This window comes from Saimiri boliviensis, chromosome 1 (assembly GCF_048565385.1).
Source record: "Saimiri boliviensis isolate mSaiBol1 chromosome 1, mSaiBol1.pri, whole genome shotgun sequence".
NCBI lineage: Eukaryota > Metazoa > Chordata > Mammalia > Primates > Cebidae > Saimiri > Saimiri boliviensis.
The window spans coordinates 91,679,314-91,706,791 of record NC_133449.1 but is presented as its reverse complement, the minus strand read 5'-3'; the positions used below and the strand labels follow the sequence as shown (position 1 = coordinate 91,706,791).

General features: G+C 40.6%; 1 protein-coding gene and 1 pseudogene across 3 annotated transcripts in view; both read left to right on the top strand.

Annotated features, from left to right (window-relative positions):
• Positions 1-27,478, top strand: part of LIMS1 (LIM zinc finger domain containing 1) — a 148,639-nt gene that overhangs the window by 62,499 nt on the left and 58,662 nt on the right. The window lies entirely within an intron of this gene.
• Positions 6-16,288, top strand: LOC120367383 (large ribosomal subunit protein uL29m pseudogene; annotated as a pseudogene).

Below are 27,478 nucleotides of genomic sequence, written 5' to 3'. Positions count from 1 at the left end.
TATTGTATTTATGGAGTTGTTTTCCTTATGAGCTGTCTTTCTCAGTTACTTAAAAAGCAAATCTAAAGGATGTTTGTTGAAACTCTCTATGCAGAAGGGGTCTTGGGTGAGTTGTAGTAACCTTTAGCTATGCTGATTAAAATTTTCTCCCTGCTGCAGAGGTTATGATTATGGTTCTTAAATCTTGTAGATGTGTATTTAATTACTGAAATATGTGAAAACTTTTTTGTTTTATTGGTTTCAAAGTAGGGTGGGTGTGGAAGAGAAACTATGCCTTTTGTTTGCAAAACAAATTTTAAAACAACAATTGAGAATCAGTATTTAGTGTCATACAGTTTATGTCTAGTTTATGTCCTGCAGAGCCTTCTACTATAAAAGACCTTAGTAATGCTTTTGGCATTTTATTACATTAAATTTTTTAAACATTACTTCTGCTGCCTAGGGTCTTTGCCGGGGGAAATGTAACAGTATGTTTAGTGAACTTTTGTCCTGCCATGGTAAGAAGAAAGCAGCTATAAATATGGAGTTACTCTTATTCATTAACGTGAACTCTGTTAAAAAAACAAAAACAAAAAACAACTGCTGGTCATTCTTTTTTTAAGTTTTATTTTTAATTGACACATTTATTTATGGTGTACAATGTGATGTTTGGGTTCATATGTACATTGTACAATGATCAAATCAGGGTAATTAGACTATCAAGCACCTCAAATATTTACCGCTTTTTTGTGGTGACAACATTTAAAATCCTCTCTTGAGCTATTTTGAGATATACAATATAGTATTATTAACCATAATCACTTTGCTGTACAGTAGATCACCAGAACTTACTCTTCTAGTGAACTAATTTTGTACCTGTTGACCGACTCTTCGTTTCATTGATTCTATTGTTTTTCTAGTCTCTTTTTTTCATTTATTTCTGTTCTGATCTTTGTTATTTCCTTATTTCTGCTAACATTGGGCTTAGTTTCTTCTTTTTCTAGTTCCTTGAGGTGTAATATTAGGCTGTTATTTGAGATCTTTTTTGATGTAAGTGTCTATTGCTGTAAACTTCCTTGTTAGTACAACTTTTGCTGCATCCCATAAATTTTGGTATGTTGTGTTTCCATTTTCATTTGTCATAAGGTATTTTTATATTTCTCCTTTAATTTCTTCTTAATTTGCCCTTTAATTTTTTCTTGGACTCAGTAGTTGTTTAGTAGCATATTGTTTAACTTCCACATATTTGTTAATTTTCCATGTCCTCCTGTTATTATAGAAACTATTCTAGTTTCATACCATTGTGGTCAGAAAAGGCACCTGATATAGTATCAGTCTTCTTGACTTGTCCTGGAGAATGTTCCATGTGCACTTGAGAAGAATATGTATTCTGCTGCTGTTGGGTGGAATTTCCCCCAGCAGGCCATTCTTAAAGGAACTCTAATGCCTCAAACCTACATTTGGAAAACATTTATTAAGGGGTCATTATTTACCCGCAAAATAATCTTACTTTACTACGTGACTTGCCTTACACAGTGGACTTCTTAGAGATTTCAATGTATTTGCCAAAGCATTGATTTTACAGTTAATCTTCAAGAACATGATAACAGTGAAAGAGACACTGATTGCATGTGTAAGGGAATTCTCTTATATAGATATATGTCCTGTGTAAGTACACATGTGTATATGTATACATTCACACACATAATCAGGAAATATGGAATAGTTATAATGAACAGGAGAACAGAAGTGTTTTTCAGGATAGGAAAGAAAACGTTAAAAAGAGGATGATCATTTTAATTTGGTCTTTCAGTTGATAAAAAGGGTACATAACTTTAGTTTGCAAACAACAAGGCACTGTGCACAGCTGATAGAATGAAAATAGAATGAAATATTCTGAATGAGCATACTTGGTGGTGTTTTAAAAATATATCAAAAATAACTAAACATCAGGCCATCACAAGTAGTGTCAAGTTTTTGAGGCTAACCAAAAAGAGGGGGTATCCCTCTGTAATTCTAAGAGATGGCACCATGGAGGTAATGACTTTTGAGTTGGGCTTTGAAGAATTTGACAAATGATGGAATAGAGTCTTGTTCTAGGCAGAGTTGGCAACAGCTTGAGCAAAGGTTTGCAGGTCAATGTTACTTCTCTGTTCAGAAGGCTCCATTACCTTTGCATCTGTCTGGATCTATGCCCTGCCCTGTTCCTTTCTATGCTGTGTTTTCCCCATTAGCCTGGAAGATTTGTTAAAGCAGGGGCTTTGTTTCCAATGTTCACCTCTGTATTCCCAGTGCCCAGAGCTGTAAATGCTCAATAAACAAGTGTTGATTCAATGAAATTCAAAAATGATCTGTACTGGAATGTTTGAAGGATATGAATGGCTGGAAGGAAGGGTGTATGTGGAGTATTGGTCTTGAATGTAGTGTTAAGTTTGGGGACATTAGGGCAGCAACTATGATGTTACCGTGAAGTGATTTGCTAATATTACAGTGTAGAGAATGGATTAGAAGGACTAAAAAGCAAGATAGTAAAACCATACAAAAGGGTGTGTCAATGGGTCCTTCATTCAGTTGACATTTGTGTTTGCCCATGCTAAGCACTGTGTTAGGTTCTGGGGACACAAAGATGACTGAGAAGTGGTTTCTGTTGGTAAGTCCAGATGTATGAACATCCTGTAGCAAAGGACTGAGCAAATGATGTTGTGGGGCCTGAACCTGGGCCTTGTCAGAGGGGTGGGAAGGAGTCTGAAGTCTCATTGATAGTTTCTTGATGTCAGCAGTTCCGAGAGTTCTGAGAGAAAAGAGGAAGCCTTCAATGAAACGTTAAAAAAAAAAAAAGATTGATTGATTGATTAATTAATTGACAAGATCTTGCTCTTGTCACTCAGGCTGGAGTGCAGTGGCGTGATCATGGCTTAGTGCAGCCTTGACCTCCTGGGCTCAAGCGATTCTCTTGTCCCAGCCTCTCAGATACCTGGGACTACAGGCACACACCACCATGCCTGGCTAATTTTTTAAATTTTTGTAAAAACACAGTCTCACTATGTTGCCCAGGCTTATCTTGGTCTCAAGAGATCCTCCTGCCTCAGCCTCCCAAAGTGCTGAGATTGCAGGCTTGAGCCACCATGCTTGGCCCTTTAAAGGAAATTTTTTAAATGTTTTAGGTTTTTTTGTTTTTGTTTTTGTTTTTGAGATGGAGTCTCACTCTGTCGTCCACGCTGAAGTGCAGTGGCGCGATCTTTGCTCACTGCATCACTACAATCTCCACCTCATGGGTTCAAGCAATTCTCCTGCTTCTGCCTCCCGAATAGCTGGGATTACAGGCATGTACCACCATGCCCAGTTAATTTTTGTATTTTTAGTAGAGACAGGGTTTCACCATGTTGGCTAGGCTAGTCTTGAACTCCTGACCTCAAATGATCCACTTGCCTCAGCCTCAGGTGATCCACCTGCCTCCCAAAGTGCTGGGGTTACAGGTGTGAGCCACCGTGCCCAGCCTAGTTTTGTTTTTTTTAATACAGAGACTTACAGTGATTTTAAATTGAGTCTTGCCCAAAAGTTAGCAATATGTTGATTGACCCATTAGTCTCAGTAGAAAGAGGTATATAGGAGCAGTGTTTTGGCTCTGAGTCAGTGTGTCACTTTTGAAGCACAGTTTGTCAGAATAGTTACAAAATGAAATGTTGATGTCTTCTAGAGTGCTTGATTAAATTTAGTGAAGTGGCATGTGGGGAGGTATTTTATACCCTGAATGTAGCCACAAATATATGGTAAAATTATTGGGAGAGAAGGATGCTTTATCAGCCCAGATGATAGTTTGGGTTAGGACATATAGAATATGAAAAATTGAAAAATTAACTTGCCAATTTTGTGGAAGGGCGGTGGGGAGAAGAGGCAGAGACTTCGTTAGCAGTGTATTTATAGGGTTTAAAATGTACTATGCTAAAAGAAAGTTTGTTTGCAGCCTGGGAGCACATTTAGACTACCTAGGTCTTTGGGTTCAGCTGTTTATAATCTTTCTTGTCACTTATTTAACAGTTTCAGACCACAAGGAGCATATACTTTTCTCACTTGTTCTTTATTCATGAGCCTGTTTATCCTTGAAATACTGTGGTATAGTTGAAAGACCGTGTTTAAATTTTACTTCTGCCATGTGTGTGATTTTGAACCAGTTATTTAATACCTGATTTGCAGATTCCTTATCTGTAAATGGCAATAGTATTTAATCTGTAAGTAGTGAGGACTAATTGAGATAGTGTATACAAAAGGATCCTAGCTTGATATTTGGTGGGACCTAGATGGCCAACAAATGTTCCTCTTTGTATTGTAATAATAGTAAAATATATATAACATTCACCTGTGAAGGACACTTGGGTTGTTTCCATACCTTGACTATTGTGAATAATGCTGCTGTGAACATGGCTATACACATATCTGTTTGCATCCTGGTTTTCATTTCTTTCGGATATATACCCAGAACTGGAATTGCTGGGTCCATGTGGTAATTCTATGTTTAACTTTTTGAGGACTGCCAATTATTCTTGGCCTTTGCTTTTTAGTTTACTCTGCATCATTTATGCATATCTCCTTTAAGATCCAGAACTACTAGAGTTCAGGGTTGAAAACAACCAAATTCACTTTAGTGTCTGGTAATCTCATGGTTTTTCTATACTTCCAAACATTTGCAAACCTCATCCAAGCCTCCCACAGTCTGACTGCTGCTGTGAAGAAAGCCATTCTTCTCTTTCTTTTGCTTTTTCCTTCTTAAATCTTCTCCCCTTCTACTGCCTTTTTTTTTTTTTTTTTTTTTTTGAGACAGAGTTTTGCTCTTGTTACCCAGGCTGGAGTGCAAGGGCGTGATCCCGGCTCACCGCAACCTCGTCCTCCTGGATTCAGGCAATTCTCCTGCCTCAGCCTCCTGAGTAGCTGGAACTACAGGCGCGCGCCACCATGCCCAGCTAATTTTTTGTATTTTTAGTAGAGATAGGGTTTCACCATGTTGACCAAGATGGTCTCGATCTCTTGACCTCGTGATCCACCCGCCTCTGCCTCCCAAAGTGCTAGGATTACAGGCCTGAGCCACCGGGCCCGGCCTCTACTGCCTTTTCTTTCCCTCACTAATTCTTTACTTCTCACCCCTTGCCTTCTAAAAAGGAATGCTGGGGAAGAAGTCTGCGGGACTTACTCCTTCTTCCCCACTCTCAAGCCTACCCAGACCTGGAGTTGCTGTCTTTGTGAAAAGGGACATAGAGGCAGAATGACATCCAGATGCTAGATTACATCAATTTACAATAAATTTTAATTTAAGCCAGATTTTCAGAACAATTAGCAACTGTATAATACTAAAAAGTGCCACATATTTGGGAAAGGTTGGGTGGGGAATGAGAAAATAGCATCATCTGTGGGGGGAATTCAACTGTCAGGGCTGCCAGCCCAGCACACTGCTAGCAACAGCTGGAAAGAAATAATAAAGTGAATTTTCCACAGACAAAATAGCCAGAAATAAACACCAGAGTGACAAGTCAGATGTGATTTTTTAGTCATAAAAGGTACTTTTCATTCCCGTAATCCTGATTGGCCTGGTCAATAATTAAGTCAACATCGGTTTTATTTTACTTATTTCTAGGACCATTGTAGAATCCTTCCGTCATTACATATCTGGTGAGACCCTAGTGGTAAGTAAAGGATATCTATGCACTTGAGGGGAAGGAAGTGTTCACACATGAAATAGCTAGAATAGTAACAAAGCTCCCTTTAAATTCAAGCAGTAGCAATGAGCTACTGGTAACAGTCCTAATGAGAAAATGAGCAGCAACCAGAATTTTGAGATTAATTTTAATAATTTATTAGTGCATGGACCACCAGAGAAGAGGTGAGAAGGATATGGTCGACAAGTGGTAGGAATAAAAAAATGCAGCTGTGGGGAAGGGTAGCTTTTGTTTAGGAAGTTTGCCACACATCCCTGACTGGTAAGTTGTGGTGAATTCTGTGGAAGTGATTAGAATGGAGAAGGAACAAAGAGGATTGGAATCCAGACATTCCATGACTAACCCCAAGATGACTAAACCACTACTGAATGCACCCACAGAAAGGGAAGTGACATTTACTGAGAACATACTGTGTGTTGCTGAATGCTAAAATGCTTTCTTTGTGTTCTCAGTCCTTACCAATCTGTGAGAGGGGTTTATTTTGTCTATATTCTAGATGAAGAATCTTACCTGCAAATGAAGAAAGTTACCTGGCTGTTAAGAGATGGTTTGAAATGAAGGGATTCCAGGGTTTCTTTCTACTGAGTTTGGGCAGAGTCCTGAAAGTCTTTTGGGCTACATGTCTTTATTCAGTAAACAGGGTTTATTATATTATCGATAATGGTGCTATCCTATAGAAATGTAATGTGAGCCCCGTATGTAGTTTAAGATTTTCTAGTAGCCGTTTACAACAGGCAAAAAGAGATAAGGACGATTAATTTTAATAATACATTTAATTTAACCCAGTATATCAAACTATCATCATGTCCAAGCTGTATACATATCATGTCATCAGCATTGTAAAATTACCAAGAGATTCCACTGTGTACTTTATATTTAAAATCCATCTGAATTCAGACTAGCCACATTTCAAGTTGCTGCGTGTGGCTACTGGCTACTAAAGTGGACAAGCATAGCTCTAAGAAAAAGGTAGAGAGACTCATTCTAAAAAAAAAAAAAAAAATCGAAGGTAGAGGCCCTGCCTTGAAGCCATTGAGAGAAATTATTGTCGGTCGAGAAAGCAGCTTCACCTGAGAATGGAAAGCTCTTTGGAAGGAAGGTACCATACATAATAGCAGGGCTGCTCTTAAAAGGAAAGAATGTGACCATATCATGAGAGGACATTATTGGGCTATTTGTGGAGAGCAGTAAGATCATGCCGACCTTTATCGCCACTGCCAGTTGAGACCACAGGAAGGCTCTGTGGTGTTGACTGCTAGATGCTGAACCATATTTGGGCGAGGGTTGGGAGGAGGCTGTCTTGGCAAATCTACTAACCATTAGGAGTGGAAACCACAGCCTTTCATATATGTATGGATGTCGTTCCCAAAGAATCTTTTCTTCCAGTGCCTTTTTTGGATGGAGAGGTATGATGTCTACTTGAGGAAGTAAGCCTGAACAAACTACCTTATATGGGAATTCCCAGACCTCAGCTCCACCCGGAGCAAGATAAATGATGGTTTCAGATTGCTATTCCAGCAAAACAGGGACCATCTTCTATTTATAAAATATTCAGTCGTTTCCTCCATGCTTTCTTACTTTAACAAATGTTCTTGAAATTTTCCCTTGGTCTTCTTTCTTCTTGTGATTCTGCCCACTTTGTTGTCTTTGTCCCACTTAACCACTTTCTTCAGTTTTTCCCATTATACTAGTTTTATTTAGTGGTTGTTTTGTAGTCAACTATGTACGAGGAATCAGTGAATCCCCCAGGTCCTGCCCTTGGGTCTCAGCTATGGGACTTTAATTCTGTTCCTTTATCTGAAAAGTGAAAAGGATTAGAAATAGAGACTGTAAGGGTTATTGCCGAGTTTAAAATGAGAAAACTGAGGCCAGTATAAGAACAATTAAATTCCAATTTATTCAGCTCCCGGGTAAGGTTCTGTGGTCCGGGAAAGGGGGGCCTGAGGCGTAGGGTTTTTATAGCTATAGCCAGCGAGGAGGAGCAGGGTGCTCTGATTGGTTATGGGGGAGCGGGACGTAGATGGGGCAAGCTGCTATTGGTAGGTAGATTGTTGGGTAGGATTTCCCTAATGCAAGATCTGGCTAGCGTTACATTAACCGGATCCTTCCAGGAGAGCATGTGCTCCTGAGATAAGTTCTGGGCACAGAGATGTGACGTAGGTTTCGAGCGCAGAGATGGGTGAGTGTATCCGAGCTCCTGGCAAGGCAACCGTCCTTACAGAGTCCTTTATAATCTTTTAGGGCCCTCATTTTGTAGCTCATTTGGAGCCTTATTTTTTTTATTGTGGTAAAAAACACATGAAATCTACTATCTTAATCATTTTTAAACTCAACAGTTCAATAGTACTAAGTACACGAGAAGTTGCTACCTATAATAAAATGTCAAATAGAATCTGGAGGGTTGAGGAAAACCTGAGGTTATCTCTGGTAGGTGGAAGGCTTAAGCTGGAGTAGCTCCCTGAGAGCAAAGATCAGGAGTAAGGCACAGTCTCCTAGTATTCACTTGCAGAAGTGACCTAAAACTACTGAAAGAATGTGTGTCCAGGCTTTGGCATTCTACCACAGAAATAGAAAGACCTGATACTGTTTTGACTTCCAGTGTCCCAGTAGACATTCAGCAGCCAACATTTGTATAATACTTTATCTTTCTCAGCTTATTTCTAATTAATCATAATTAATACCATTAGTATTAATAACAATTAATTTGTAATTCTTATAAAAGAGTATGAGGTAAATAAGCATATGCGGTCTTTGATTTACAAAAGAGGAAATGGAAGGGTCTGTGGAAGATGAGCTGGAGGTCACACTATAGTTGTGGAAGGGATAGAAAAGCCAGAGAGTGGCTCAGGAGCCTGATGATATATGTGATGACAACATTTTTAAAATAAGAGGTGGGGAAAATGGGAACACACTTTTAGAAAGATTAACATAAATGTGAAATGATTTACAGAACAAATCAATGGAATTCAGTTAGGTCTCAGATTTTATATTCCCCATTAGGAGTATACATAAAGAAAGGGCATGTTGTGGAAATAGGCACTTCAAGTACTTCTGCCTATTCATAGGTTCATTAATTTCCATATCAAGCTTTTTTTTTTGGGTCGGGGGAGGACAGAGTTTCGCTTTTGTTGCCCACTCACAGCAATCTCCTGGGTTCAAATGATTCTCCTGCCTTAGCCTCCTGAGAAGCTGGGATTATAGGCATGTGCCACCACACCCAGGTAATTTTTGTATTTTTAGTAGAGGCAGGGTTTCTCCTTGTTGGTCAGGCTGATCTCGAACTCCTGACCTCAGGTGATCTGCCTGCCTCAGCCTCCAAAAGTGCTGGGATTACAGATGTGAGTCACTGTGCCTGGTTGAAACATCTTAATTTGACCTTTTTTTTTTTTTTTTTTTTTTAACTCACAGACCACTTTGAGACTCTAACACTTATGACCTTCATAGAAAAAATGCGCAAAGGCACATGCATAGAAAGTTTTTGTACAACTTCAAGGAATTCATGTTCCTGGCCCCACCACAGCAACACGTGATTGTAATGATGATTGCTTTTCTGAAGACTTTTTAAAAGTCTTTTTTTGGATAGAAGAGTTTAAATGTTGTGAATTCTTGCCAATTGAATAAGCAGCGAATTCCTAGCTGTCACTAGAGGGTGATGTTTTCTAGCATACACCAGGTCAAGTTCTTTCTGGCGAGTTACCATTGTATGTTCGTGTGTGTGTGTGTGTGTGTGTGTGTGTGTGTGTGAGAGAGAGAGACAGAGAGAGAGAGAGAGAGAGACAGAGACAGAGACAGGCACACACACAGACTGTCTCTCCCTGCACAACTAAAAAAAAAATCTCTTTGTGCATGTTTCTCTTTTCTCCTTTTCCCTTATTTATAATACAAGCAGAAATGCTATTATTTTAAAGCCTTCTCCCACATGTTCTACAGATGAATTCTGAACATTTTCTGATATATCCTTGTTTACCCTTATCCTGGGAATAGCTACCAATTATGAGCACCCACTGTGTCGTTGGCTGTGCACTGGGTGGCTTACGAACTTTACCCCTCATTCTTACAACTGCAGGGTGTGCCGCGTTATAGATTAGGACCTGATACATAAGTAGCTGGCTCAAAGCCCTCCATCTGGTAAGTTTGCCAGTATATCATCAGTTCATAGCAAACTAAAATGTCTACTTTATTAAACTGTTTAGTTTATAAATGAATTTTTGTCACCTGGTATGTCTTAGATGTGATTTGAGGGGCATAGAAAGCTCTTTCTGCTCAAAAATCTCTCTCACTGTGGTTGAAACTTCTATGTTGCCAGTCAAAATATTGAAGGTAACTATCAAGTGAAGATGTTTTGTGGGGAGCTATAGTTTCAATCATTAACATTTTATTTAGTTTAAGTTAATCAGACTTTTTGTTGTTGCTACAGCTTTAATTGACATGAACTTGTGACTTCGTATAGACTAGAGGAAGGAAAGATTGATTAGTACTATATTTGAAAGGAAAGGTTGAAGGTAGGGCAGACAGATGGATAGCTTTGCAGATAGCAGGCCACTAAGGACGAAACAGCTAGTTCAGTATTTTACTTAGGATTAAGCCCTGATGGTTAGATACTAGCCATTTGGAGAGGGGGGAATCCTATTGGGAAAACAGAGGGAGTGTGGGAGTGAGGCCCTGGCCAGGCAATGTGTGCCAATCAGACACTATTCATTTTTTCTGTCATTTAAGCCAGTTCAGGCATCATGGAAGCTGTGTCTATTTCTCCTTTCATTGTAAACATAGCCCTGGTCCTTTCAAAAAGCTATGGTTGTGTGGATCTTTAAAGTACTCCTTCAGGAATTGTGGTGTCCGCTATTTCGTTTAAGGAGTTAGCATCTTATAAAGAAAAAATCTGTTTTCTCAAGGCTCTGTAGTAGTGATATTTTGTTTAAGTTTGCCAGATACAGTATTGAGCTCTTCCTGTTGAGCAGGAGTCTCTAAACTTCAGTCTGTGGGCCAATCTACCTCCTGTTTCTGTTTGTTTATTTTATTGAGGGTGTATCTAACCCCTCAAGCATTTATTCTTCATGTTACAAACAATCTGATTATATTCTTTTAGTTTTATTTTTTTATTTTATTTATTTATTTTTTTAGGCGGAGTTTCGCTCATTACCCAGGCTGGAGTGCAATGGCGCGATCTCGGCTCACCGCAACCTCCGCCTCCCGGGTTCAGGCAATTCTCCTGCCTCAGCCTCCTGAGTAGCTGGGATCACAGGCACGCGCCACCATGCCCAGCTAATTTTTTGTATTTTTAGTAGAGATGGGGTTTCACCTTGTTGACCAGGATGGTCTCGATCTCTTGACCTCGTGATCCATCCGCCTCGGCCTCCCAAAGTGCTGGGATTGCAGGCTTTAGCCACTGCGCCCGGCCTATATTCTTTTAGTTTTAAATGTCCAATTAAATTATTATTGGCTATAGTCACCCTGTTGTGCTGTCAAATACTAGGTCTTATTCATTCTGTCTAACTTTTTGTACCCATTTACCATTCCCTCCCTACTTCCCATCTCACCACTACCCTTCCCAGCCTTGAGTAGCTGGGATTGTAAGCGTGTTGCCACCATGCCCAGCTAATTTTTTTTTTCTTTCTTTTTCTTTCTTTCTTTCTTTTTTTTTTTTTTGTAGCTTGGTCAAGCTGGTCTCGAACTCCTGACCTCAGGTGTCTGCCACCACACCTGGCTAATTTTTGTGTTTTTAGTAGAGATGGGGTTTCACAATGTTGGCCAGGCTGGTCTCAAACTCCTGACTTCAAATGATCCACCTGCCTTGGCCTCCCAAAGTGCTGGGATTACAGGGGTGAGCCACCATGCCTGGCCTCCTTTTCAGCTCTGATTTTATTTATTTGGGTCCTCTCTTTTTCTCTAACTAAAGGTTTATCAATTTTGTTTAACTTTTCAAAAAATTAGCTTTTATTTTATTGATCTTTTTGTTCATTTCAATTTCATTTACTTCTATTCTGATCTTTGTTACTTTTTTTCTACTATTATTAATTTTGGGTTTGGTTTGCTCTTGCCTTTCCAGTTCTTTAAGATGCATTGTTCAGGAGTTAGGCGAAAACATGGCTGCTGCCGGTCTGGCGCTTATTTGCAGGAGAGTCTCAGCCGCTCTGAAGGCGTCCGCGTCGTTGCTAACTCCGCAGGTCCCTGCCTGCACAGGGTTTTTTCTTAGTTTGCTGCCTAAAAGTACACCAAATGTGACATCCTTTCACTAGTATAGATTACTTCATACCACATTGTCAAGGAAAGGACTAGAAGAATTTTTTGATGACCCAAAAAACTGGGGGCAAGAAAAAGTAAAATCTGGAGCAGCATGGACCCGTCAGCAACTAAGGAACAAAAGTAATGAAGATTTACATAAACTTTGGTATGTCTTACTCAAGGAAAGGAACATGCTCCTAACCCTACAGCAGGAGGCCAAGCGGCAGATATTGCCAATGCCAAGTCCAGAGCGGCTGGAGAAGGTAATAGAGTCCATGGATGCTGTAGATACCGTTGTCCAGGAAAGAGAAGACGCCGTAAGACTTCTTCAGACTGGTCAAGAAAGAGCTCGACCTGGTGCTTGGAGAAGAGACATCTTTGGAAGAGTCATCTGGCACAAGTTCAAGCCGTGGCCTTTACCTTGGCACCTAAATAAAAGATACAATAGGAAACGATTCTTCGCAATGCCGTATGTGGACTGTTTTCTCAGATTGGAACGTGAGAAACGAGCCCGCATCAAAGCACGGAAGGAAAATTTAGAGAAAAAGAAAGCAAAAACTCTTCTAAAAAAGTTTCCACATCTCGCGGAAGCCCAGAAGTCAAGTCCTGTCTAAGAAGTCTGAACTCTTGGGTCGGGCGTGGTGGCTCAAGCCTGTAATCCCAGCACTTTGGGAGGCCGAGGCGGGTGGATCAAGAGATCGAGACCATCTTGGTCAAGGTGAAACCCCGTCTCTACTAAAAATACAAAAAATTAGCTGGGCATGGTGGTGCGTGCCTGTAATCCCAGCTACTCAGGAGGCTGAGGCAGGAGAATTGCTTGAACCCGGGAGGTGGAGGTTGTGGTGAGCCGAGATCGCGCCGTTGCACTCCAGCCTGGGTAACAAGAGCGAAACTCCGTCTCAAAAAAAAAAAAAAAAAAAAAAAAGAAGTCTGAACTCTTAAATTTACCATTTTGTTTTTCTTGCGTAAGTCTGTGTATAAGAGTAAATAAATATATGTTAAGTGGTTTATAAAGGAAAAAAAAATGCATTGTTCAATTACTTATTTGAAGGGTTTTTTGCGGTTAATGTAGACATTTAGAGCAATAAACCTTCCTGTTAGTACTGCTTTTCCTGTATCTCACAGGTTTTGCTATGTTACATTTCCATTATCATTTGTTTCAATAAATTTCTTCATTGGCCCAATGGTCATTCAGGAGCATATTGTTTAATTTCCATATATTTACATAGTTTTCAAAATTCCTCTTCTTATTTATTTCTAGTTTTATTCTGGCCTCCTTTATATATATATATATATATATATATATATATATATTTTTTTTTTACATCCTATGAGCTAAGAACATTTTGACCTTCAGTGGTTGACAAAAAAATAAAAGGATGATGTAGAAATTATATCAAATTCAAATTTCAGTGTCCATAAATAAAGTTTTCTTGGGACACAGCCACATTTACTTAATGTTTGTGGCTGCTTTTGAACCACGAGGGCAGGGTTGACTAGTCATCACAAAAACTGTATATAGCCTGCAAGGCCTAAGATATTTGCTGTCTGTCCTTTTATAGAAGTTTGATGATTCCTGCCAAAGAGGAGTGGTAACAATTTTTGAAAACATTAACATTTTCGGCCGGGCGCGGTGGCTCAAGCCTGTAATCCCAGCACTTTGGGAGGCCAAGGCGGGTGGATCACGAGGTCAAGAGATCGAGACCATCCTGGTCAACATGGTGAAACCCCATCTCTACCAAAAATACAAAAAATTGGCTGGGCATGGTGGCATGTGCCTGTAATCCCAGCTACTCAGGAGGCTGAGGCAGGAGAATTGCCTGAACCCAGGAGGCGGAGGTTGCAGTGAGCTGAGATCGCGCCATTGCACTCCAGCCTGGGTAACAAGAGCGAAACTTCGTCTCAAAAAAAAAAAAAACATTAACATTTTCAAATTTTAAATCGTTAATTCCATTCACATCTTTTATCCTTAGCCTCTCCAATTAAATTTTGTTCTAATAGAAATGACTGAATATTAACATATTCTAATCATATTAAAAGAAGTCTTAACTTGCTCCTCATCTGCCTTCCTCAAGATGGGTTTCTTGTTAGCATTAGTTAGCTTCTTTTCTTTCTGTACTGGAAGAGCACCAGAACGTTGTCTTAAGACTGCCCCCACTACCCCTGCTCCTCTGGTTTGGATGAAGGAGGATCAGGGAACCAGCAGGAGTAGAATCTGCTGGACAGACAGTAAGGCCGTATCTGAACTATGCAGAGCACTTAGTAGTCTGAAATTTGATCTCTGCCAGGTAAGAGCAGTTTACCTGCAGGAAAGATTTGATGGGGCAGGGGTTAATGCCACATGGTTTCTTTTTCTTTGGAATCCGGTTGTCTGGTGAGTCCCCACCTTGTGAGTCTGAACAGGGTACTGAAGCTTGCTACCTCTTGAGAATCTGGAAGGGCCAGATGCCTGCCTTCCTAGCCTCCTCTGCAGCTGCAGGTGAGGCACCGGAATTGCCTTGGGCTCTGGCTGTCAGGTGCAACTGCACTGGACTGATGCAAAGAAATAGAAACTGCCTGGAATCATTTCTGGAGAGCATGGTTGTAACAGCACCCATGACACCCATTGTTTAGCGGCAGCAGTGGAACCCTGTGTGAACAGGGCAGCCCAGCACCCAGCGTTGGTCCATGTGGTACACTCTGTCCAGAGGTGCAGGGCTGGGGGCAGACTTCCCCCGCTGGGCAAGATGTTGTTACAAGCTGGGTTCTTTGTTAATCCTACAGAGTCTGTGAGCATTAAAATATCATTTACTAAACATCTTTTCTGCTTAAAATTAACCCAAGGTGGTAGTTTCTGTCACTTGCATCTTGGAAACCTGTGTATGTCAAGCTAAATAAAGAGCTCACTCAAAATATCTTTTTTTGATAAAATTTTTTTAAATTCCATATTTTGAAACTTACTGAAATTTATTTTTTTAACATCTTATGCTGTTCCCATTTTCCTTTTTATTTATTCCAAAAATATCTTCTGCCAAGTACCTACTACATGCTGAGCACATGGCTTCATATTAGCAGAAACACAAGCAGAAGAATGTGTCAGTGATTGGACCTAGTGATGCCCCACTTAGAGAATGCCATACAATTTTTTTGGACGGAATTTTGGTCTTGTTGCTAGACTGGAGTGCAGTGGTAGGATCTCGGCTCACTGCAACCTCCGCCTCCCAAGTTAAAGCGATTCTCCTGCCTCAGCCTCCAGAGTAGTTGGGATTACAGGCGTGTGCCACCATACCCAACTAATTTTTGCATAATTAGTAGAGACCGGTTTTACCATGTTGGCCAGGTTGGTGTGGAACACCTTATGTCTGATGATCCACCGGCCTCAGCCTCCCAAAGTGCTGGGATTACAGGCATGGGCCACATCTCCCAGCCAGTATAGTGTTAATCTTTATAACCAGGTTCGTTATATCTGTGTATTATGAACCATACTTGACTACAGTGAGGAACCCAAGAGCAACTTGGAAAGAAAAGAAGTCATATTATCCTCTGAGAGTGAAACTTCAAACTCAAACAGGAGTCTCCTAAAGGGGATGGAGTGGCTCTGAATGTGTGTGTAAAGAAAGGACATGACCATCTGAAAGGCCCGGTGAATATGGAAGCAGCAGGCATATGGGCAGTCACAGAAGTGAAGCTGGAAGTTAGGCCTGGGGACCAGGCAGCATGGCCCTAAGGCCTGAGTACCAGCTCCTGCTGCCAGCTTTGCCACCAATTTGCCAGCTTTGCCACCAGGTGAATCTGGCTGTCATAATCTCTGGGTATTTAGACCATGTAACTATTTTTATTAATTCAGACACACCAGACAACCTTCTGATTATAACTTAGATTTTCATTTGACCTGTACCTAGGAGAGAACACATTACTTATGAAAGCTAATGAGGATGCTTGAGTGGCGGATGTACCTTAGGTGTGCTGACAACACTGATTGCTCAGTTTCAGAAGCTGAAAGTCAGACTTTACATTCTTAAAAATTCACCAAGGTGCGATTCTTTATACGAAGCCAGCTGCGTTCACCAGCAAACTCCGTCACTAAACCGAGGACTTATTTTGGAGAGTGGGCAGGGGAGTGAATTTCAGTATATATGGGTGTGTATATACATTAGTGAGAAAAATCACAATTTGTAAGATACTTTTAAAATTTTATTAACACTTTCATGTTTCTATGAAGTTTCTGAACTTAGTTCAACCATTCAAGAAGCATTTCTTAGGCCTGGCATGGTGGCTCATGCCTATAATCCCAGCACTTTGGGAGGCCGAGGTGGGTGGATCACCAGGTCAAGAGATCGAGACCATCCTGGTCAACATGGTGAAAGCCGGTCTCTACCAAAAAAAAAAAAAAAAAAGAAGCATTTCTTAGATACCTACTGTTTTTCAGGCTTGAAGAGCTCACATTTCAGTGAGGAAGACCACCCAACATATAAACAACACACAATATGGCAAGTGAACATAATAGATTTGTCTGAAGTTCAGTAGGATCCCAGAGGAGAGAACAGCTTCCACTGCCTCCCTGGAGGAGCTCTGGAAGGCTCCGTCAAATGAGAATATTGTGGGAGTCCTATGTGAGGAAAGAGGCTGGAGGTTCATCCACATAGAGAAATGGTAGATCCTGGAAACACAAAAGAGTGTGCTGAGTCTGGGAAAGTGGTTGAGGAAGTGGATCACTTGTTAGAAGGGAAAAAGTGATTGGAATGAGACCAGACAGGCAAATATGCAGTGAAAGGTATGTCTCATGCACCATGCTGCTGTGATCTGAAGGTATCTTCCCAAAATTCATATGTTTAATTTCTAACCCCAAAGTGAGGGTATTAGGAGGTGGAGCATTTGGAGAGATGATTAGTTCACAAGAACAGAGCTTTTGTGAGTAAGATTAGTGCCCTTATAGAATAGGCCCAAGGAAGCCTGATTGCCCCTTCCTTCATGTGAGGGTGCCATCTATGAGCATGGAGAGCTTAGCTTAGACAGCCAGTTGACAAGGGACACATTGAATCAAGATAAATGACATGGTGGGTGCTGCTGTACAATATTGAGCTATTCCCCCTCCAAATGAAGCACAAATAGAACATAATTGAGCACATCAGTTATCTGGTATCTTTATCACATAAATAGTACATGTGTGCACATATAGAAGTGATTTTTACACAAGAGTGTATTTTTGCACATCTAATAGTATTCATTATCGTGTAATTTTTAGGTATTACTCTCTAACCTGGATATAACCAGAAAAGGGGTATTGATCTTGCTAATAAATTTGCCTATTAAAAGTACTGAGTTTTACAAGTGAAATTATTAATACCATGTATGGAGTTGCTTTTTACTGTATTCTTTTTGCTTATTTACTTCTGGGTCTTAAATTCGGTTCATAGGTCCTCATTTACCTGTTAAGTTAATTGTGCCTGAAACCCAGTCTTCCCATCTGTTTTTTTCCCATCTGTTAGTCTTACAGTTTATACCCCATAACTTTTCTCATCTTCCTTTAAGTGGGCTCCTAGCATAATGTTTTGTCTTTTGTTTTATTAAGCATTATTTGGAAATGGATATGATTTTAATATTGGTTACATATTAAGTAGGGGCTCCTTGGGCTTTCACTATGGGTAACATTCATGTGATATTGATCTCTTGAGTTAATGCCCCTTTCTTTCATCCTCTGAAAATTGTGTGCCTGTAACATCTTTAGGAGCCACATGGTGGCAGCCACAGTGCTTTGAAACTTTGTGGACTTACATAATTAGTGTTTGCTGTGCATCTTCATCTTTCCTTCCTTTAAAATAATGCAGATATTGAAATTAATAAAAGGAACCCCCAAATATCTACTACCCACTTCAAGAAATAAAATCTTACCGAGTTGAGGTCTCTTGGTTCACTTTCCTCTTCCAATCGTATTCCCCCCTTCTGCTTTTCCTCCACGAGGAAACTCTTTCCTTAATGGAGTTTGGCTCACGTTTGTGCATGTCTTTATCTTTTCATTACACATTCATGTATTCTTAACAGTGCTTAGGATTCCTTCTTTCATTTTAGATTTTACGTGGTATATACTACTGTTTGTGTTACTGTGCAAGTTGCCTTTTTCACTCACATTTTTAAAAGATTTATTTATGTAGATATGTGCTTTAGTGAATTTTCTTTCATAGCTATATAGCATTTCATTAAAGACATCACATTGTTAGAAATTCTTGTTGGTAGATCTTGAGAGAAGCAGGGCAGTAGAGTGATCATAGATGGGGCCTCTTGGTCCCTGATGCCCATTCCAGTCCCCATTCTGTCGCTCACCAGTTGTGGGCCCAGTTTCTACTTCCGTGAAATAGGGATACCGCTCATTTCACAGGGTGTTAGGGGGATCAAATAAAATAGTATGTGAAGCATTAGCACCATGATTATGACTGTCATTACTCCCAGTAGAACAAAATGACAGTAACGCAGACTCAGAGCAGGGCTAATTTTGTGCTATATTTTAATTTCCAGTCTAACAGAGGGCACTGTGAAAGAAGAGGGGACACTAGCTTGGAGACAGCGAGGTGGTGTCTTTCTGAAGACTTCCATTTTCTCTAAGTAGGTGGGGTTATCTGCCAAGAGTAATAGAAAAAGGGTGGGATCAGCGATTCAAGGGTAATAATGGTTTGAAGTGTTCTTGTTTGGGGCATGATCTGGCTAAATACATACAAAATAATTTCCTGTGTTGGTATGTGTGCTAATCTTGTTTGGTTTTTTTCTTAGCTACCTGTTTACCTGGCAAAGTGTAAAGTCTTCTTTTTCTTCTCTGGAGTCTTCTCTACCCACCCCCATGGCAGGTGTTGCTGCCTGGAGCCGCTTCTATAGCTGGTTGTCTTCGAGGCTTGCACAGCTCCCCACCCAGAATTCTAATCACGTGCAGCTTATCACATGTCATATAAACCCATCAGCCTGGCTCTGACTCAAAAGCTGGCTCTAAACTGCCTGCCTCCCTGCAATCATTGCTCCTACTGCTTCCACAGAATGAAGCACCCACTGTTCGCTGGCTCACTTCTCCACCTTCCCATGCCTTTGCACTCTCTTCTCCACCTAGAATATTCTCTCCTCCCCTTTCCTGGTGCCATCCTTTCACAATGTAACATATCCCTTAATGTATTTCATATGATCTTAGGTGATACATTTAACTTCCTCAGATGTGACACTTCACATTTCTTATTAGAGGAAGCACCAGAAAACACAGGAATCCTGACCTGATGCCTTTTGCTGTGCCATCGTGGTATCGCGCTGTGTTTCAGCTGGGCGGCAGTGTATCATGTTCTGGCTTCCAGAAGGTCATGCTTGTTTTCATCCCCATGGTTGAACTATTTTTTAACTTCAAAAATATTTTATTATAAAAATGTTATTGTTTTATTTTCTAAAAATATGACCACTGTGTTGGTTAGGATGGTCTCAAACTTCTGATCTCAAGCAGTCCTTCTACCTTGGCCTCCCAAAGTGCTGGAATTATAGGCATGAGCCACTGCAGCCAGCCTGAAAATTTTCATTCTAATATAAAAATAGAAGAAATGATCCTCTTATACTCATCACCCGTACTTAATACTATCTTGCCATATGTGCTTCACATATTCTTTTTTCATTTCTTTTCTTTGTTAATTATTTAAAAGCAAATCCCAGACATCAGGTCATTTCATCCCAAAATACCTCAGAGTGGTCCCTGAGAAGATGGACATTTTCTTATATATGCTGGTCTATGAGAAGATGGACATGCTGCCGTATCTAACAAATGAGTGATAATTCTATATCACCATCCAGTACCCCACCCGTAATCAAATGTCCTCAACTTGTCCCAAGAGTAGCTTTTTACATATGTTTTGTTTAAGATCTAAACAAAGGCCATAGTTTAATAATACATCAGTTGATATGTCTCTTAAGTCTCTCTTAATCTGCAGGAAAACCCTTCTCTGTTTTCCTCCTGTCATTGACTTGTTTGTGATACCAGCTCTTTTCTCGTGTAGAATTAAAGTTTTGAATTTTTAAAATAAGCCTATTTTGGGGTAATTTTAGATGTATAGAAAAGTTGCAGAGATCAGGAGCTCAGAGAATCCTCACGTAGCCCTCACCTACCTTCCCCTCTTGTCAGCACCTTACATTACCTTCATCAGGTCTTTTTTCCGTGTCCTCATCCAGTCCAGGACGCTGTAATGTGTTTAGTCATGGCTGAATTTTTGAGTGATTTCTGATTATAAGTTCTCATCTACTGCTGAGAAAAATAACTATTTTCTGACAAGGAGACAGTAAGTACCCTGTTACTGTTTAAAACCAGGCTGAAGGCCAGGTTTCAGTTTTTCACTCAATTGCATAATAACTGTATGGTAATTACAGAAAGGCCTGCAGTTTTAATCTTCCAATCCTGGACTGTAAAGAAACTTTTTTTTATTTGATTTCTTGTCCTTCTAGTCTGTGTATTTACAGTCCGTGCCTGTAATTCCAGCACTTTGGGAGGCCAAGGCAGAAGGACTGCTTGAGACCAGAAGTTTGAGACCATCCTAACCAACATAGTGGTCATATTTTTAGAAAATAAAATAAGAACATTTTTATAATAAAATATTTTTTAAGTTAAAAAAATAGTTCAACCATGGGGATGAAAACAAGACTAACTTTCTTGAAGCCAGAATGTGATACACTGCCGCCCAGTGTTACACTTTCTATGTCTCATCACCTTTGAAATGGTAATAATAATAGTACTATTTCATTGGATTATTGTAAAAAATAAATTTGGTAAGTGTATGCAAAGTGCTCATCACAGTTCTAGGCACATAAGAAGCACTCAGTAATCTAGCTCTTCACCAAGGTGCTATTTCCTAAATCATACTGAGCCACGGGGAAGGAACTAGGTCTTCCCCCAAGGCTTATGATTTAAAAAACAATGTATAGATATTTTCTTTTACTTGCCTTAGAAATAGTGCATTTGCTTTGGTTCTGTATAGTAATCTCATTATATTTCAAGGTATTTCACTTCTATTTTGGGAATTTTTATTCAGTAGAATATGTTTCCCTAGTACGTTTTGATCACTCAGAAATATTGGCACTAGTCTGGGTACAATAGCTGAGGCCTGTAATCCCAGCTCTGTGGGAGGCTGGCACGTGGGAATCACTTGAAGTCAGGAATTCAAGACCAGCCTGGGCAACATGGCAAAACCGCGTGTCTATAAAATATACAGAAATGAGCTGGTGGTGTGAGCCTGTAGTCCCAGCTGCTCATGAGGCTGAGGTGGGAGGATTGCTTGAGCCAAGGAGGCAGAGGTCACAGAAATGTGATCCAAAAAAAAAAAAAAAAATATATATATATATATATATATATATATATATATATATGTATATATATATATATGCATGCTAAGAGTGAGTTTTTTTTTTCTCTTGGCAGGGGTTCTTGAGGTCAGGATTGGAGGATTAAAACCACAGGCCTTTCTTTTATTAGTCTCACAGAGTGACTCGTTTGATTTGTGTTTTAGAGTAAGAATCACCTTCTCCACCAGCCTTTCTTTGCATGAAGCAGTAGGAGCAAGCGGCTGTTTGACTGGCTTGAGCTCTGAAGTGTGTTTGGGGTAGGAAGTGTTCTCAGAGGAACCGAAATCGGTGTGGTCACACACTATCATTGCTTCCCCATACACCCACGCCCTCCCGAAGTCTGTTGTTTGTGTTGCTTCCAGTGCCTGTTGCTGTTCAACAGTACCCTTGGTTTCAGCAGAGTTGCTATGATTAAAAAAAAAAAAAAAAAAAAACCACCTGTTAGAATCTGGCCCCGCCCCAGAACTCTTGGAAACATTGAATAATTCCATGTACTCTAAAAGGAAATAAAGCAGTTTGGGTAATTTGGACCTAAAGACTCCTAAGGAATCTAGGAATTCAGTTAAATAGAAGGTCGCTTTCTTTCACTGGCTTTTGCCTCCAAACCTGCAGGAGAAAACCAGCTGAAAAGGAAGAGACACACATGAGTGGGGACTGCTTCTGAGCACCCCACGAGGCTTGTTTCAGAACCCTCAAACCGACCATTCACAGTATTACGTGGACTAGGTCTGGGTCATTTGGAGGGAGAGAAGGTGTGAGCTGTCTGAGGTGTCTGGGTGGTTTTGTCTTTCCAGTCTGTGTTTTTACAGTCCGGGGCTTGTGCTGTGGCTCCTGCGCCTGTCATGCACCCAGTTTCCCAGAAACTTCCAGGGTTAGGTTGTCAGTGTTGAGAGGCAATGCTAGTTTACACTTCACCTTGTGATGGTCTGTGGGGGAGAATGTTTTAGGCCCTGGCACAGTGCAGCTGAAGGACTGAAATGAATGTTTGAGTCAAATCAACTTGGGTCGGATCCACACTCTCTTATTGGTTGTTTTGTTTGGTCAAGTTGTTTAACTTGCTGTAAGACTCAGTTTCCTCATCTGTAAATGGGAGTAATAGCGATGCATACCTCATAGGGTTGAGATGGAGGTTAAATGAGACAGAACACATAATGTGCTGAGTAGGTACTCTAACCTCAGTTGTTAGTAATAATTATATTACATAAATAGTTAAGAGACTGAGCTTTACAGTAGTGAGAAGTGAACATTTTTGTGTCCTAACATTTTTCTTTTGTAAACTCTTAAAAGTCTTTTATTAGAGTCAAAGTAGGTTTAAAATGCTTACATGGACAAGATTAAGTACATGCGGCTCATGCTGTACTTCACCAGGTCTGTTTTGTTGCTATGTCCACAAAAGAATGTGGGGAGAAATGTTAGCAGTGTTGGTGCTTCCTTCCTCCTTCCTTGACCCTCTGCGTCCAGTCTGCCCTTCTCCCCTTCCTTCCTACACATCTCGGTGTCCACTCTGCTTGCTGTTCTCTTTGTCACCACTCGGACTAGCTCAAGCTGTTGTCTGTTCCCTGGGCTGCCACGACAGCTCTGCTGGTCCTCACCCTGGGGCCCCTGCTGTCTCAGAGAGAGGGGTCCTTGCAAACAGATGATATCTTGTCAGTACCCTGCTTAAGACACAGGCTGCCCCTGGCTCTCAGTGTGAAGAACACCAGGCCCTTTGAAACATGCCACCACCCGTGTCTTTTGTCTCATTTCACCTCCCAGCCCTCCAATCTGCCACAGGTTCAGACCCTTTTGCTTTCGAGTCTGGTTTCTAGGATCAGATCCAGTGTTTCTGCCTCGGGAAGATTGCCCCTGCTGGCCAGCTACCCTCCCCAATGTCAGCATCCACTCTACACCCTACTTTCTACTATTTGACATGTTTTAAATTATGGATTCATTTGTGTGGTTATATGGTTGATACCAGTGTCTCCTATTAGACTGCAGGCTCCATGAGGCCACTGAGTTTCTGGTGCTAAGAGCAGACCCCAGCTCAAGTTAGATGCTCACTAAAGGTGTGTGAGGGCAAACCAGGCACCCTTCTGTGCCATGTCTTATACTTGGCTGATGACAGACCCTACCCATGTGACTTTTGCTTTTTTTCTCATCTACTTTCAACTTATGGTCCCAGTTTGGAAGGCCCATGCCTCTGCCAGTCTCATCCCCTTGACAGGCTGTCACCATGCTCAAGCATCTCCTTCATGTAAACTGCCCTGCACTTTCTGTCTCACCACCCAGACACTGCCTAGGCTTCCAGTCCCCTGCCAACCAGAGATGTCCTGGTAGACACTCTTCCAGATGCTAGGGAGGGTGTGGAACATACATGATATATACATATGTGATCTTTTCATGTGAAATGAAATCTCATAGCTTGTATCCTATGGTCTTTTTTTTCACTCAGTGATATATCATGAACACACGTTTTTAGGCCTAATACATGTTTACATTATCATTTTCAGTTGCTATCGATCACTCTGGCTTAGTAACACTATATAGGAAATAAAAGATTTTGAAAAACTTTTGTCTTTAAGGCTGGTATCCTTAAATTTCTAAATTCTTTTTGTATCATTGAATCAAACTTTTATATCTGCGTTAGGAAAAACTAACAATAAGTAAAGAGATAATACAGATATCAGAAATGTGGCCACACAGTTTGTTATTTATGTTCTTGCCTTTAACATTAAACTTCACACAAAACCTGGGGAGTATTTTGATAACCTGAGATTTTGAAGTGAAAGTTGATGTGTTGACAATATTGGCTATAGTCATGAACCTATACTGGGGTGAGGCAGGAATTGTGGTTTATTTTTGAAGACACACCCCTTGAATTCCAGGGCAGGGAGAAGAACTGTTTTTGTTCTTTCTGGTCCTCAGAATATGGGAACTACTTGCTTGCAAGTAACTGTTAAATTTCTCCTCTCACACGGAAGTATTTTACCTATTGGATTTTTTTTTTTTTTTTTTTTTTTTTTTTGGTAATGAAGGTTTAGTTTAGAAATGTGCTAAGGAGTTATAGATACACTAGAAAATCTGTAATTGGTGGACAGGCAGAATGGGTAGAAATAATATCTAAAAAGTAATTTCAATACGTATATGTATATATCTTGTTTTAAGTCAAATTATTGGAAAATCTGGATTTGTGGAAAAGCTCTCCTTTGTAAAGATTACCACTAGAATTCCCTTTAAAAATAAGCTCATTTAAAGAAAGAAAAATTATTCTGTGTGCTAAAGTTTAGCTTTGTATGTGGTTTTCCAGAAGCAAATTTACTATATTAGAGGTACTCCCTAATTTGCCCTCAGGGAGGAAAAGTGCAGTCCCACTGCAGGCTTCTGTCTGTGTTCCTTCGATGAAAGGTCAGCACTTTGTTGAGGAGGACCCTCTGTTCTCTTTGGGCAGGGCTGGGGGTATATTGGGGCTAGGGTGATCAGCATGCCTTTTCGTGGTCCTTTATGTACTCTAGAGCTCTTACCTTCAAGAAGCAGCTTTGTGACCAAAGAGAAGGTGGACATGGAGAAGGATCAGGGGAGCCCAGAGGCCGCTCAGGGTTCTCCTCCACACCCTGAGGGCCTGGCACATTGAGGCCTTTGGGAAATGTCTGTTGAATAGCTGAATGTGCAGAGCCTACCCATGTGTGCTGCCTGCTTTATTCAAGAGTGAGATTTCTGACTAAAACAATGATGAAGGAGAAAAGCATGCTCCAGTCAGGGAGTCATGTTACACAGGTCCTGTCTGGAAGGAAGCCAAGTAATTTTAGCCTGCAGAGAAGACGATGGAGGTCACCTAACTCAGCCACTTCTGTTGCAAATGGAACAATGGAGGACTGTGACAGTGAAATGACTTCCTGTGTACTTATAAGGCAGTCACGGCAAGGAAGTTTCCAAATGTGGAACTGTCAGCTAAATGTCTACTGGTTCCCTTTTGTACCCTTCCACTAACTTACCTTGGACTCTTCCTTGGCTCCTTGAAAATGTGGGATTGGACAGGTTACTTAGAATTTCATTTTAAATTATTTGGAAATATACCCGGAATATTTGCCATATGTTATCAGTAGCTTTTCAGAACATTTGTTAATGATCTGTATTGAAGACTGTTGATGGCCCCATGTTGCTGGTTGTGGGAGAGGCAGTTGTAATCACATTCACTTTTTTTTTTTTTTTTTTTTTTTGATACAGGAGTCTTAATCTGTCACGCAGGCTGGAGTGCAGTGTTATGATCATAGCTCACTGTAGTCTTGACCTCCCAGGCTCAAGTGATCATGATCTTTCCATCTCAGCCTCCCTGGTAGTTAGAACTACAGGCACTTGCCACCACTCCCAGCTAATTTGGTATTTGTAAATATGAGGTCTCACTATGTTGCCCAAGCTGGTCTCAAACTCCTGGGCTCAAGCTCTCTGCTCGCCTTGGCCTCCCACATTGCTGGGATTCCAGGCCTGAGCCACTGCGCTGGCCTCACATGAGCTTTAATGACAGCTCAGCCTGTCCACTCAGATGTGTCAGAGGTCCAGAAAGCCTGATTAAGGAGAAAGTTCAGAGGAGCTTGTAGACAGTTGCAATATTATCTGCTTGTAAGTGGGACCATGGTTTGGTGATTTTTTTCTACACAGTGGACAGTTTTTGTAGACAGTTGCTTCTGCCTTCTCGTACTCTCTGCTCCAGTTAGCTTGACCTTGAGCTTATTCACAATGATACGTCATTGAACCCTTTTCTGCAGTAGATAAATAGCACTGTTCTTCCTTCTAATTCATGGGCTAGAGTACTCTTGAGAGGCCTCACTTAGGTAGACAGATTGACTGGCAAATAAATGTTTACCAGATGAATGTGTGTTAGAGATAGTATGGATGGATATTCTTGCTTTATTAGATAAAATTTCGTTTTCCCTGTAAATGATTATGACATAAAACATAAACTAAAAATTATTTATTTCCATGAAGTTCAAAGTTAGCTGTAAAACATAAAATTCTTCTTTTATGTCACACAAGGAAATTAATGGCCTGGAAATGTACAGCTGCTCGACCAGTTTACAAGCCATTAGTACCTAGTGTACTGGCAGTGAGCCCCAGTTAGCCATGGAAACCAGCTTGCAGCTCTTTTAACTCTGTACAGGAGGAATAATTGATGATTCAGTTACATTACTGATCATATTTAGCAGCTTGATGTTTAATTAGGTTTCTTTACCCTCTTATATCTGAAGGGGTTAATTGCAACAAGATGCTAAAAGCTCGACTATGACAAGTTTAGGCAAAAATCCAGGCTAATTTTTTATTCTTATCACAAATGGAAAATGTTTATACTTGTGGAAGGTACTGTTCAACTCCACAAATATGAAAGCTTCAGAGTTTTAGTCTCACCAAGAAAGTAAATTTTTCCAAAACTGTAGAATGACTGTGTCTTTTAAAATCTCATTTAGGCAATGTTGAATGTTACATGCAGAAATGAAGAAGCTTCAGAACTCTGGAGATCTCTTAAATATAACACTGTAAAATGATTAAGCTCTCAAAATTAATTGGTTGAGCAACTAAAGCATAGAGCTTGTTTAACAGACTTAACTGTCTGCCATGTCCCTGACCCTACAGTTGTAGCGGTATGTTGGATATGGGGTCTAGAAAGGTTTCTTGGAAGAGATGATCCTTGCAATGAATCCTAGTGGGATGATCAGGAGCTAATCCTGCCAGTGAGCCTTCTTCCAGTCTTACCAAGCTGTGTGTGCAAAGGCTAGAGAGTGAGAGGAAGCACAGTCTGTCCTGGAAACTCCTGGAGTCCAGTCCTCTCAGTTGGGATGGGGGCGTGAGATCTGCTGGAGGCAGTACAGATTCAAGGAGAACCCAACACTTTGGAAAAAAGGACAAAAAGTTGTAGTTAGGTTCAAAGACCAGACCAATTGTTAAGGCAAATGTCTCATTCGCAGTTTTTGTGAATTGTTCCTTAACAACCACTGGGCACATGGGGAAAAGCCCCAGGAGTTTTATGAGGTAGGAAGTTCCCCATCACTGCAAGTGTCCATGAAGAGACAAAATCCCAGGTGTAGATACTGTGTAGGGATAAGGCCATGGGAAAAATGACAGTGGGGAATTCTACATTGAATGAGAGGCTGAACTGGCCTTCAAAGATTATTAAGAGTGCTAAAATGGGGGCCAGGCGTGGTGGCTCACGCCTGTAATTCCAGCACTTGGGGAGGCAGAGGCGGGTGGATCACGAGGTCAAGAGATCG